Genomic DNA, 13,177 nt, shown 5'->3' on the forward strand with positions numbered 1-13,177 from the left:
TAATGTCAGCATTTTCTGGAAAAGCAGCATCAGACAGAATAGGGCCGAGAGCACGGACTGACCTGGCGGGGATGGATGTGCCCAGGCTGCAGGCAGGAGGTGGCACCGGTGGGCAGCACCCGTGGGTCCCCAGGGTCGTGCTTTCCCCGGCTGCTGAGCCTGGCAGGATGGACAGGTCCCTGCTGCAGCCCCTGGGGACAGCAGGGCGTGAGGAGGGGGCTGCAGAGCCAGCAGCACCCACAGGATGCCCTGGAAGGGCTCTGGGGGCACTCGCTGCTAAGTAACACATCAGCCCCGAAGTTAAGCACGTACCAAATAATTCATAAGGCGGCGTGAATTATTGAATAACCTCTCGTTATTGCCATCTTAATTACACACCATAAATTTCATACCTAAAGAATACCTTAATACTCTTGCTGAATCATATTTTACTGGGCTCCGATCCGAGGGTTTCAGCACGCCTGCGGGCTCAAACGTAATGGGGCAGGGCCAGGGCGAGCATCTGGGGGCCAGGTCCACAATTCCACCATTTGCTTTGCAGCAAAACCATATAATTTCGAACACCCCTTTTCCCCCAAATCCTGGGTAATTTCCAGCCCCAAATCACCGTGTTTCTGTCCTCTTACTGTAGCCATGAAATCCCCATTTAAGAGGAGGGGCTGTCTGGAAGCGGAGGGGCTGTTTGCAGGGCAAGGACGTGCTGGTAGGAAACCAGAGCAGCTCAGCCTGCTCCAGCAGGTCTCCCCTGGGATCAGCAGCACTCACCTCCGTGCTCCATCAAGCAGAGCTGCGTTTCCCAGGACAGACACCGTGCTGGGACTGCCACGGGTGCCCCGTTTGGGGCTGTGTGCTTGGGCACGTTCCCCAGCACCGCCGGGGTCCCCCCTCCTGCTCCGCTGCTCAGAGAAGAAAGGCTCATTCTGGGGAAACGGCAGTTTTGCCTGATTTGTGCGAGTTTCCTTCTGCTTTTATGGCAGCCCATAAAATGTATCATCTGTCCTAAAAGACGTGGGCAGGTTATCGCAGGCTCGGCTGAGGGCTGCCTCGCGTGCTTCCCCGCTGGGGACCCAGGGGAAGGCTCCAAGCCATCAACCCCTTCCCGAACGCCCACGTCACGTCTGCAGCTCCACCAGCACCCCGAGCTATCTGGGGACTTCTCAGAGAGGGCTTCAGCTGGGGGATGCTCCGCGCTCCCCGGGAGAGCAGGAGACAGCCACAACTCTATTTTCAGCCAAGGTTTCCAAGGCGCTTGTTTACCAGCACTGCCAACAAAGTCTGTTATCACGTCGGCGCTGCTGACAGCTCTCTTTGGAGCTGACTTTTGGGAGAAAGAGCCTAAAGCGAGGCAGCAGGGAGGCTCGGGATCCTGTGCACACTGAGGCTGGGATGCCTGGGCTGAAAGCAGCACCAGGGCTTTGCAGGAAGGGTGCTGCAGCCCTGTGCACCCCCAAAACAGTCACACCGGGGATGCACAAGGATGCAGGGGAGGCCTCCTGCAGGCTGTGGTGTTGTATCTGCCCCGCTTCCCTTGGCCACTCGTTAGGTAGTTACCTGGAATACACCCCTGGGGAGCGAGGGTGAGCCCATGCACGGCCAGGGAGACGAGCTGGGAGTGCAAGGGACGGGCTGGTCCTGCTTCAGCAGCACTCGGGGCAGGGCGGAGGAGGAGATTTGGGGAGCGCTGCTTCGAGTTGCCAGCCTCACGTCACTGCCAGCCGTTTCCTGGAGCAAGGAGGAGGTAATTAAATCGTGTCAGGGAAGGGAAGCTTCACCGGTGGCAAGAGCATATTGAAGCTCCTGAACTCATCAGGGGAAACGCTGGGCTCCAAATTAAATGCGCTCACTGTTTCATGTACCCTCACTCACCATTGTTGTAATGAACCTGGGAATTAATTGTTTGCCCATTTAAAACAAGTCCCCTCTCGCTCCGTGCCGCGCTCCCCCTCTCCAACCCCTCCGTAATTTGATATTCCGCTTAGAAAACAAATTGGCATTCATTGGAAAATCAATCTTTTCATTGTTTAACTCTCATTTCTCTGGGGAGCGGGTGGGAATGGAATTACATCCTCCGACGGGAACCCTCCCTGCATGCCTGATGGTGGCTGGGGAGCAGCCCGGGGGCTGACGGTGGCAGCGAGCCATGAGCTGCGGTGGGAGCAGCCCCGTGGGCACAGCCAGGCACCGTTGGATCCTGGGGGGGGGCCCTGTGGCCCCACTGCAGCAGCAGGAATGCACGGGGAAAGCTGCTGCGGTTTGCAGGCACTCCTTGATTCCCCACCGAGGTCCTCGGAGCATCCCTTGGGCTTTCTGGAGGGCACAAGCTGGAGGATAGCACACGAGCATCCTGCTGCTGGAGTCCTTGTCTCCTCTGGTGGCCCCGGGCACACCCGGGACTCTGCTTTCTGCCTAGACGAGGGCCCTGCTAACACGGCAGGCAGCTGGCCTGGCAGCGCTGCTGCTGCTTCCCGCGGAGACACTCGCTGCCGAAACACAGCGCTAATTTTATGGGTAACATTGGTCATCTTTTACGCTCTCCGCAGGAGAATGAATAGCCGCTTTTATGCAAAAAGGTTTTACTGCGGTATCAGAAAGCACTAATGAATATACAGAGCCAAATTACACGGTACCCCACGAGCCTCAGCGCCTGGACAGAGATTTACAGCGCAACGAGCAGCAGGCACAGATAAAAGCCTGCAACCAAAGCGGGTCATACGAGTAATCAGGGACAATAAATTTCTGAAAAATTGAGCTGTCAGCCCCTTCTGTCCAGATGCTCAGCTCCATCTCAAAGCTGAAGAACTTGGAGCTGTGAAGAGTTAACGCGGCCGACCCGACGGGCAGCAGCTCGCGCCCTCGCCCAGCTCCCAGAGCTCACTGCGCCCAGGTCGGGCGATGTCTGTACCCACAGGGGCTGGTGTCCCCTTGGGTGGTGACATCAGGGTCCTCGTGGCTGTCCCAGGCCAGCAGCTGATGTGCAAGCAGCAAGCCGCGGCCTGCAAGCCTGCAGGAGCATCGCTGGCAGGGGCAGCCCCCTGCCAAGTGCCCGGCAAGGGGGCATCGGCGATGCCTCACACTGGGATTGCCTTTCCCTTCCCTTTGCTCATATTCTCTCTCAGCAGCAGTATGCGAGCGTTTCTGTCAGGCACATATTAGGAACCATTTGTCATAAAAAAAATTACGGGGTATGGAAATAAAGTGACCTCTCCGAGGGCTTCAATTACGCTGCAAGGTAATTGTGTCTTCCCCGCGCCCCCATCACGGTGTTTGGGAGTCTTCAGCAACGACTCATGTATTTATTACAGTTAAGTATCCTTAGCCCCGAGCTCTTTCCCGTAATGAAAATATATAATGCAAAACCAGAAGCCGGCAAATAGAGCCTGAGCCACGTGGCCAAGCTGCTGGCAGCCCTCCTGGCAGACGAGAGGAGCAGCACGGACCCCAGCCTCCCACGGGGCTGCGGAGCTCTAGGCACGGCTGCTGCCTCCAGGGAAAGGGGGGGAAAGTGGGAGAGGCAATTTTTGGGGCTTCCCCTGTCCCTGCCTTGACGGAGGGTGAGTGTATTGGGAAGGAAAAGTCATCTCAAGGGAACAAACTTACTGTGGTGCTGCGAGATGAGGAGCGGGTCCTCCTGGGCTGGGTCTGCGCTGAAGGTGCAGCAGCAGAGAAGAGCCTTGGCAGATGCCACAGGAAAAGAAAAAGACAAAAAGCAATTTTTGTTTGTTTTTGTCAGAAAGATACAGTCTTACACCTTGCATGAGACAAAGATGATTTAACAAGAAAAAAAAAGTGTCACAAAATCCCCGAGCTATAAATCACTCCTCTTGCAATCTTGCAGCAGAAATGCGTAACATCGCGTGCAGCATCGGGGCAGGAGGCTGTGCCGGGGGGTGACAGCAAGCAGCCCGGGGGAAAACTGCCGGGGGAGCAGTGACCACCACGATTATGGTCAGTGCGAGCAGAGGACAGCCCCAGCCAGTAATACAGCTACTGGATGTCGCACCAGAGGTGGTATAAATTGGGGAAATCATGAGCAAAACCAACCAGGTGGAAAAAAATGATAATTAAGTGATTGTGAAGGGAAAGCTAAGAGCTCTGTGTTTGAGAAACAGTGAAGGAGGCAATGTGGCCAGAAGGTTAACCCGCTAAAATATGAAAACAATAATCAGAAAGCAAGGAAGGGCAAGGTGTCTATGGGACAGATGCCAGGAAGCAATTGGGATGAGAAGCACCATAATAAGAAAATTTCCAGCGTTGGTATAGATGCTGCTCTGCCAAGGAGGAGAATTTAAATAGAGTTGGAGAAGAAAAAGCGGGCCCTGCTCCTCCCGTGAGCAGGAAAGGCTCACAGCGGATCAAAAAGCAGATCTGCAACGTGCAGCTGAGAGAGCTCCCACCCTGCTGCAGATGAAGCAATTTGATCACATTTTATTTTGTTTTTAAATCTTCTCCTTTTGACCCCAAGAACTGCAGCTGAGGGTTCATGATTGAAGTCTCTTCCCCGGCCCCTGCGGGAGCCGCAGTGATGAGGGTGCAATTACCTAGAGGTGTACATTAAGCCCAATGCAAGCGCACCCTCACTGCTTTTCCTCCCCTTGTTCTTATTGATTCTTTTTTTGGCTTGTTCTTGCTTCCTCTTTTTAAAGATTTCTAAATTTATGGACAGCTCAAAGGGAGCGCTGCTGTCGTAATGAGAAAAAATCGCGGCTGTGTGCTGCGGCTTCCTTGCTGTTTCCTTGGGCCCTCGTTCCGTTTGTTTTCATCCGAACGCCATTTCCGTGTAATGGTCGCAAACAATATTGCATTAGCTTTAATTCTGACCTTGCCTCAATTGCCAGCAGAAAATTGTTTCAGCTTAGAAATGGCCAGACTTACTCTTCAGGCCAATGAAAATAAGTCTGCGAGGCTGAAAAGAAGATGTCAAAAGCAGCCACTAAAGATCACTTTAAATGATAACAGTTGTACTTGAAGCAAAAAATAATATACAAAGCTTTCATCTAGCAATTTTCATCCTTGGACAGCAAAGTGCTTTACAGTCGAGTTCGCTCTCATCAGCCCTGCTTTTAAAGGTGAGAAGAAATAGGGCTTTTGCTCGCTTTGCTGCGGTCCTGCAGCCCAAACCAGCTCGTGAATACAAGGGTCCTGGATCTCATCCTCCCCCTGCCCCCAGAAATCCCTGCTGAGAAGGCTGCAGAACATCTCCCTTTCACCTTCTCATCACGAGGCAAAAGATGACACCTCTGGCCCGGTGCCTCGTGCTCCTCCCCTGCACCTCCTCACTGCTCTGGGAACGTCGGCGTTGCAGAGCTTGCTGCCAGGTAAATCCCAGCAAGGAAACTGTTCCTGCAGGAGGCTTAACTGCAGCCATTAAACCCCTAGTCTGGACATTGTTGGTACCACTAATGGTGATGCTGCCCCTGAAACACGCACCCACATCCCCTACCTGTCAGGGCTCCTTCAGCACTGCGTTCGCATCCATCTCTCTAGTGAACCAGCAGCAGGTAGTTACGCTTTTATGGCCGTAAAAATCAATTAAAAACAAAACCACACAAACACAAACCTATCCATCCTTGCAAAACAAACCCCTCGCTCACAGTTCTGCCAGCTGAGAGCTGTATGTGGCTGCCTGCCTCTGCTTCTCTGGGTAACGTGGCCCCATTACCCAACCCCAAGGGACTCTGCAGGGTGTATGGGATACCTTACAAATGTGACACGCTGTCCCCGTCAGCAGGGAGCACCCCAGCACAGCCCAGCAGAGCTGAGAGCTTCCACTTGTGCCCGGCCAAGTCACGAGGAGTTATCCTGAGCAAAAAAAAACCACCACAGTTGCTTAAAAGTTAGAGGCAAACACAAAGTGGGATACCCCCCAAAAGGCTGCTTTAAATAGAGGCTTCACTTAATTTGGATGTCTTATTCCAGTAAAATCTTATCTGCGAGTTTCAGGGCTGCCTGGGAAATCTTACTGCCGCACCGGGGAAAAGGATATTTAAAAAGGATTAAATCTGACAGTCTTATAGCAAAACGTGGATTTTTTAAGACTTGAGCAAAGCTTCAAGAGGAAAAGGTTAGGGGGCTGTTGCAGATGCAGCTGTGTTTAGACTAATAAGGCTTAATTTCTAGTTAGATACCAACAGACTGAATGTTAGAGGCCAAGCTGAAAGCCAGGCTTGGAGCTGAAGAAGGCAGAAGGCGGCTGTGCTGGTGCTGAGGGCACCTCGGAACAGCCCCCCAGGATGTTTCCTTGGCTGGAAAAAGCTTTGACAGCCCCCCTATAGCCCAGCACCCAGTGCAGCTCCCACCAGCCGGGGGCTGCCCCTGCCCGCAGCCGTTGGGCTGGGCTTTATGGGTTGGGGTGCTTTGGGGGAAGCTGGACCTGCCTGAGTCCTCTCCGACTCCTGCCCTGCATCCTACCCACGCTGGGTGCTGAATCCCTTGGCCCCATCAATGAAGTGCCAGCAGAAGCAGGAGCATCCTTACATGGTTTTCTCCTTGCTGCTAACTCCAGATCTGCAGAGTGGATACATTACACTGCCCGAATCCCAAAGCCGGATAAGTGGGATGAGCTCCCCACTCTGCTTACACCCCTACCCCGGCAGTGGGTCGCTCTAGCTGGGCTCCGACCCGGAGCTCGTTCCCATGCAGGCTGGAAATCCCCCCCTTTCCCACACCACAACCTCGTCGGAACCCCTGGAAGCTCCCCCCCTTTCCCACACCACAAACCCACCAGACCCCCGCGCTGCCCCCAACACGCAGGAAAATTGCTTTTCGACTCCACGCTCATGAAATGCAGCAGTGCATCGCTTCCCAATACTGAACCCGTTTATAAAAACATGGTTTTGCTCCGCTCTAATTGCTTCAAATGAAGCAATTGCATTACGCTTGGTCCCTTCGCTGCACCTCTCCGGCAGACGCTCTCCACCAGCTCCCGAAATTTGCCCCCGACATGAATTAGATCTCGATGCTCAGCGAGTGGAAAGGCGGCAGCCCGGCCTCGAATACCTGGCTGGGATGTGAGGGGGCTGCAGCAGGTCCCCAAACCCTGCTGCAGGCTGCCAGCGGGTGCCAGGACCACAGAGCTATTGCAGAGCCCTTGGTCCAGCTCCTACAAAGGCTTCGTTTAGGAACGGGACAGAGCAGGCAGCACTTCGCCACGACGCAGGGACGCTAACCTGGCACTTAGGTGAGACGGGGAATAAATAGGCTTATATAGCTGGCACGCTGTAAATGAGACATGCTGGGCCGTAACTCACCTGGCCTTGTATTTCACATCATGGCTAATGACACTTGTCATTAATAAGAAGCTTGTCACAGCCCTCTGCTCACAGGCTGCAGCTACGGGGCTCGGGGAATCCCTCCTTTGGCACTGACACCTGGTAGATGCTCCCCTCCGCCGGCAGGGATGTCACTGCTCTGGGTCTGTTCTCTTCGTTTTCCTGTGCGATGTTCAGCAGGCAGTGAGGGGCAAGGACCAGGGCTGTCGGAGCAACAAGACAAGGACTTTCTGCGTTAGGGTGGCCCCGAATGCCACCACGTCCTGGGCGCGAGGGCTCGGGGCTTCTCCCAGGCCAGAACCACCAGTGGTGGAGTGGGGATGCACACACGCAAACACACACACACACACACACACACTCCTCCGTGTCTGCTCCCATTGCCATGGAAACAGCCGTGACATCAGGCGCCGTTACCCGATGACTAATTGTGTAGCACACCCTGCGCCAAATGACTGAAACAACTCCCGAGCCCCAGAGACCTGCACCTAAACCCCCAGCAGAGGCTGAGACGTGTCCTTCAGATGCAGGACCCAGAGGGGCTCTTTGGGCTCCGGTTTCACTTTAAATCCAGATTTTCTGAGGACACTTTGGACCTCAGCGGCTGCCCAGCCAGGGCTGCAGGGTATCACCCGAATTCCTGAGACTTCATCAGGCCTCGGAGCAAGGAAAAGCCCCGAGCAGAAGGCACCTGGCTGCGACAGCTGACGTGAAAGGCAGGCAGGGGCTCGGCATTCTGGGTTGCTTTTAGGTGACAACCACCACAAATGGAGAGGCGAGGGCTGGTGCCGGAGGAAAGGCAGCGCACGGGGCAGGACAGGGAAGCCTTGCTCCCAGCGAAGCAGCCAGGGGCTGCACTGACCGCTTGCGGACTCCTCGGTCCATCACCCAGCCATCACCCAAAACAAAACATATTCCCCCCTAGAACTAAGCCCTTTATATTAAGGAAGGACTGGACCTATTTTTCAGAAACAAAACAACCAGTTTGCTTCCCCCCCTTTTTCCCCCTTTATACACAAAAGCATACTTTCCCATTCTGGACAGAAACACTTTTTTTTCCCCCGAGCTGGGCTGGGGGTGCCGGGGGCAGGCAGGCAGCACCAGCCCCGCACAGCGCTGGGATGGCTCTGGCCCCACAGTGCCCATTAGTACTCATGAGCGAGTGCCTGGGGGTGAGAGCTTCGCTCATCAAATGTGCTATTAAGATCCTAATCCATTTCATTAGTCCGTTTCATTTGACACGTAGTGAGGCTCAGAGATGCTCTGAGCAGCAGGGACGAACGCACAGGGCCTGGCCTGTGGAAAGATCAGTCTTTTCATTAGACCTCTAATCTCCTTTTCCTCCTTTATTAGGTTATTTCTAAAGCCGCAGGGCACCCGGGTCACGCAGCTCTGGCAGAGGTGCCATGGATTTCCCTTTCTGACAGTAACAAGACCCTCCACAGGATGTTTTGGGGACTGAAGTGATTAAATACAGCTGCAAGAGCGCCTAAATCTTTTCACGTGAGAAAGTCCTGAAGGCGACTCTCGGAGAGGCGGTGCAGAATTCACTCCAGACTGGCCAGGGGGCTGATAAACAGCCAAGCTGAGGCTGTATCAACACATTTGGCAGACGGGCTGACACGAGTTAATTTCCAGTTCTGTATCTCTCCAAAACAAACATGTATGATGATGCACGGCCCCATTTAAGAACTGCAGTCTGCAGCAGGCATTTGGCACGGGCGGGAAGGCCAGAAGGTACCAAAGAAGCAGGGGGCAGTTTCATAATTTTGTCTCACTTCATCCCAATGTTAGCCTTTCAAATCACTTACAAGGGGTTACGTTACCTTGGCGTCAAACAACTTACTCACCACAAGCTGTCAGACAAGGACAAGCCATGCTTTGGGAACGCCCTGCTTTGCCATGCTTTTGGTGCCCTGCACGGTGTGGTGTCTGTCTCCATCCCAGGCCACGCTGGCGATGCTCTCCCCTTGCTGCTGCACACCCCACCTCAGTTTATTGACTTTGTTGAAACGCCACTGTTATTTACGTCCTGATAACAGCTCTATAAAAGCGTCGTTCCTAAATACATGGACTTCCTGCATAGAAATACACTTGAGACTGCATTAAACCTTCATGCTCTTGAGGAAACGTTTAAAGCAATAATTTTGTGAATATAATATTCATCCTGAGAACTAAATCATGGTAGTTCTTCAGAAACAGCTGTAAAAGCATACATACAACTCACTGAATTATTCCCACCGAGCAAAGCTGAATGAGCTGGGGACAGCCCGGATGGGAGCTGGGCACCAGGGCTTCATGGGACCAGCAATGAATTCAGAGAGTTTTTTAAATACACTGCCTGCTTCAAAAAAATTAAGCACAGGTGAAAGATGAGAGGAAAAATCCCCCTTTCCAGCAGCCAGAACCAAATCACTCCCTCTCCTATCCCGGCCATCCCAGTGACCAGCCCCAGCCATGGAGCTGCATCAATGGGGAGCTTGTCCTTACTCACTGGTACGAGTTACAGCATGATGTAACGGCCTGCTAAAGCTGCTTTCTGGAACAAATGCTGCCCCCGTGGCTAACAGGAGAAATATTTCCTTCATTGAGAGAAAAAATTAATATTGGTTTTTGGCAGACACAAGGATGCCAAGTAAATAAGGTGCAGTCGAGCTTTACGGTTACAGTGCCTTTTGGTGCCCTTCTTGGCCCCGAAAGGGCAGCGATGAAAAATGGGGAATGCAAATGGGAACCTGCAATAACTGGTGCCCCGGAGCAGCAGGAGGCTGGTAATTAACAGCCGACATTGGAGCACAGGGCACAGCCTGGCCACGCTGCCGTGTCCCCGCGGTGCCACCAGCGGGACAGCTGGCACAGCTCCAGCTCCCCACATCCTAAGGCACGCAGAAAATACCCCACAGGCTGAGCTCTGCAGCAGTGCTATGGCAAAGAGCAGCGTGAAACGCCCTCCTGCTCTCCGTGTCTGCAGCTCAAGGCATCACCTGGCCAGGCAGGAGGTGCTGGGTGATAATTTGGGGTCACTGAGCTTGTCAAGGTGTTGAGGAACAGCCTTGGCGCCGTGCACACAGCCGGCGCTGGGACCCTCTCCTCGGACAGATGGGGCTACAGGAACGCTGCAAGCAGCAGCCACGGGCAGAGGAGGAAGGGGAAAGCCTGGCATCACACCTTGCAGGCGGCCGAGGGGCAGAGAAGTGAGCAGGATCACACACATCCCCGCTAACTGCCACCAGCTCATCCTCCAGCAGGCGCTGGTGGAGGAATCCCGCAGGGAACCCAAAACACTCCACGCTGGAAATCACTACTCCCAGCAGCTCTTATTTTTAAACATAGGTTGCAGCCTTTATTTACCAGCAGGCGCAGTGCTGTCAGGAGCACTGACTGCAGATGCCTCGCTTGCCTTTTGCAAAGTAAACCTCCTGTTTTGACTGCGAGCTGACTGATGCTCAGTTATTTGGGGAGGGATATTTCTAGCTATGCAATGCAAGCCAGAGTTACCAGCCAATTAAGTATTTATGGCCAATTGCGTTTTCCTAGCAAGATGTTTGGAAAGCAGACACCAATTGCATCAGAGAAACGGGTTAAACTGTGCTTTTCTATCAACACCCCCATGCTGGCCTAAGAGAAAATGCACAGCCAACGTCCTGCAGAAGCTTCTCTTAGGGCTATGCTTGGAAGCAATCCGTCGCCAGGGCGCGTGCTTTCGGCACGGCACCAGTAAGGCAGCCTGGCTTCAGCGAGTGTACCCCAGCACCACGCACAGCACCCTGGTGGGTGCTGGCAGAACCCCCGTGTCCTGCTTTTCCAGCACAGGCCATCGCTTCCGCCAGGCTCCTCTCTTTCTGAACTCACTTGGAAACCCTGCACCAAACTCAAACCAAAGTATCTCCCTTTGAGATGCACCAACAAGGACAATTGCTGCAGCCTCCTTATAAGAAAAATCACCCCTGCTGCCTGTTCCAGATGTTAAGGCATCACCAGCACTATTGTTCTTTTTAGTTGAACAACCAGACACACACCCTTTCCTTTTCAGTTCCCTTAGGACGAAGATCCCTGCTTCCACAAGGAAACATACAATAAGCCTGGTGATAACGGCGAGGGACAAATCATTTAACAGCTTGTATCGTTGCCTTTCAGTCTGTAGTGGGTTGTTTACAACACTCTCCAATTTCAGTGAAGTAATACTTAACGTTTCCTGAGCATGCTCGAGCCCGTGGATGAAATGTACTGCGCTTGAGTCATCCGCCGCCTGCCACAGCATCTGCCAGGGACCAAGCGGCGTCGCCTGCTCGCTGCTGGCCACGCGCCCCCGGTGCAGACATCTTCACCCTCCTTTTACAGCATCTTCCAACACTCACACAGGGACGAGCCTGCTGTCCAAGGTCACTGCAGCCTTTAAAACCAGCGGGTTGTGATGTGGTCATGCACAAGTGAAGTCAAACACTTCCACTGCCAATGTACGAGGTGACAAACATCTCTCCGTTAGGTATAACCTTGGTTATATCAACCACGGTCACCGAGTCCACTTTTCTGCCTGAGAAGAGGGGCACAGGAGAGAGGGGGCTGCAGGTGTTGGTTTCAAAGCCTCAAGTGCCCAGAACGCCTTGCTTACCTTCAAGGGAGACTGCAGAACATCCGCTTGTTCAAACTGCTAATTGGTACCCAAACCAAAAGGCGGCGAGAAATCAGTGCCAGAAAATTACAACCACATCTCTCCCGGCTCCTTGCATAATGTGTCTGAAGCAGATGATGCCAGCAGAGCACCAAGGGTACAAAGGCTATCTTCTGTGAAGCTGCTTTCAGCTTTAGCCGAGACATTAACGCCAGGACAAGCAGGAGCAGCTCCAATCTGCTGACAGTTCCCCATCCATAACACAGCCACCTTGCCCCAGTGATTTGTGCCGTGCAGTAAATGCAGCTGAGATTCACTGTGGAAACTTTTATGCTTAGCACACACACATATATATATACGGACACAGCACACCATCATTTTTACATTTCACCAGAGAGAAAAACAATTCTTGGGGGTCAAGCAGGGGCACACGCGCTGCCAGCTCCGGTCTCTGCTGAAGTGGGATCCTTGGAGGAGCACCGAGAAGCGCTGCACTAAGAGCTGCGTGCTGACAAATATCTGGTGTTAGGAAATAAGTCAGCTCATGAGTTTCTACTGTCAGTTTAAGTGGATGGCAGCATAATGCACTGAGGCATACAGCATTAAGACAACCCTGATAAGCAAGCTGCGAGCTAGACCCGCACTTGAATCCGAGCTCGCTCTCCCTGCTAAAGAATATTTGTCCGCTCATCTCTGCTGAAAATCCTAGGAGAACAAAGGAGCTTTTGAGAGCAATGTTTTAAACCTAAATGTGATGCAACATAAAAATTTCCTTGGATAAAAGCCGGAGGAGGATATGAAATGCTCAGAAAGACATAGATGGGTGCTGCCATCCTTGTTAGGTCTAGGACATACTGGTTTCCTTCCCATTCACGAATAACTTTTCTGTGAAGCCTGTGTCTGAGCAAGTGCTCTTGTGCTTTCAGTCTCAGCAGCCCTGGAACCAACACGCTGCCAAGGTCCCAAGGCTGTACCCACCAACAGTGGGGACACGTGCTTCAAACAGTTCAGCGCTTGACACCCTGCCCCTACAGAGGTGGCTGGAGAACAAAGCAATGTGGATTGGCATTTTAAGGCCAGGTCTGTTCTCCCAGCAGCAGCAGCCGTCTGTGGCCATCTGCCCCAGAGCTGAACCCCGCTAGCCCGTGGGGGTTTTCTGCTCCAGGACCACGCTGTCACCTCCGGTGCCAGCTGCCATCAGGCACAGTCACATCCCTGGCTGTGGCCCACGCAGACACCCTTCTCCTGGGGCTGTCCCACCTGCAGAGGAGTTGGACCCTGTCTGGAGTTAGATCTCCAG

The sequence above is a fragment of the Cygnus olor genome, chromosome 8 (assembly GCF_009769625.2).
Source record: "Cygnus olor isolate bCygOlo1 chromosome 8, bCygOlo1.pri.v2, whole genome shotgun sequence".
Taxonomy (NCBI): Eukaryota; Metazoa; Chordata; class Aves; order Anseriformes; family Anatidae; genus Cygnus; species Cygnus olor.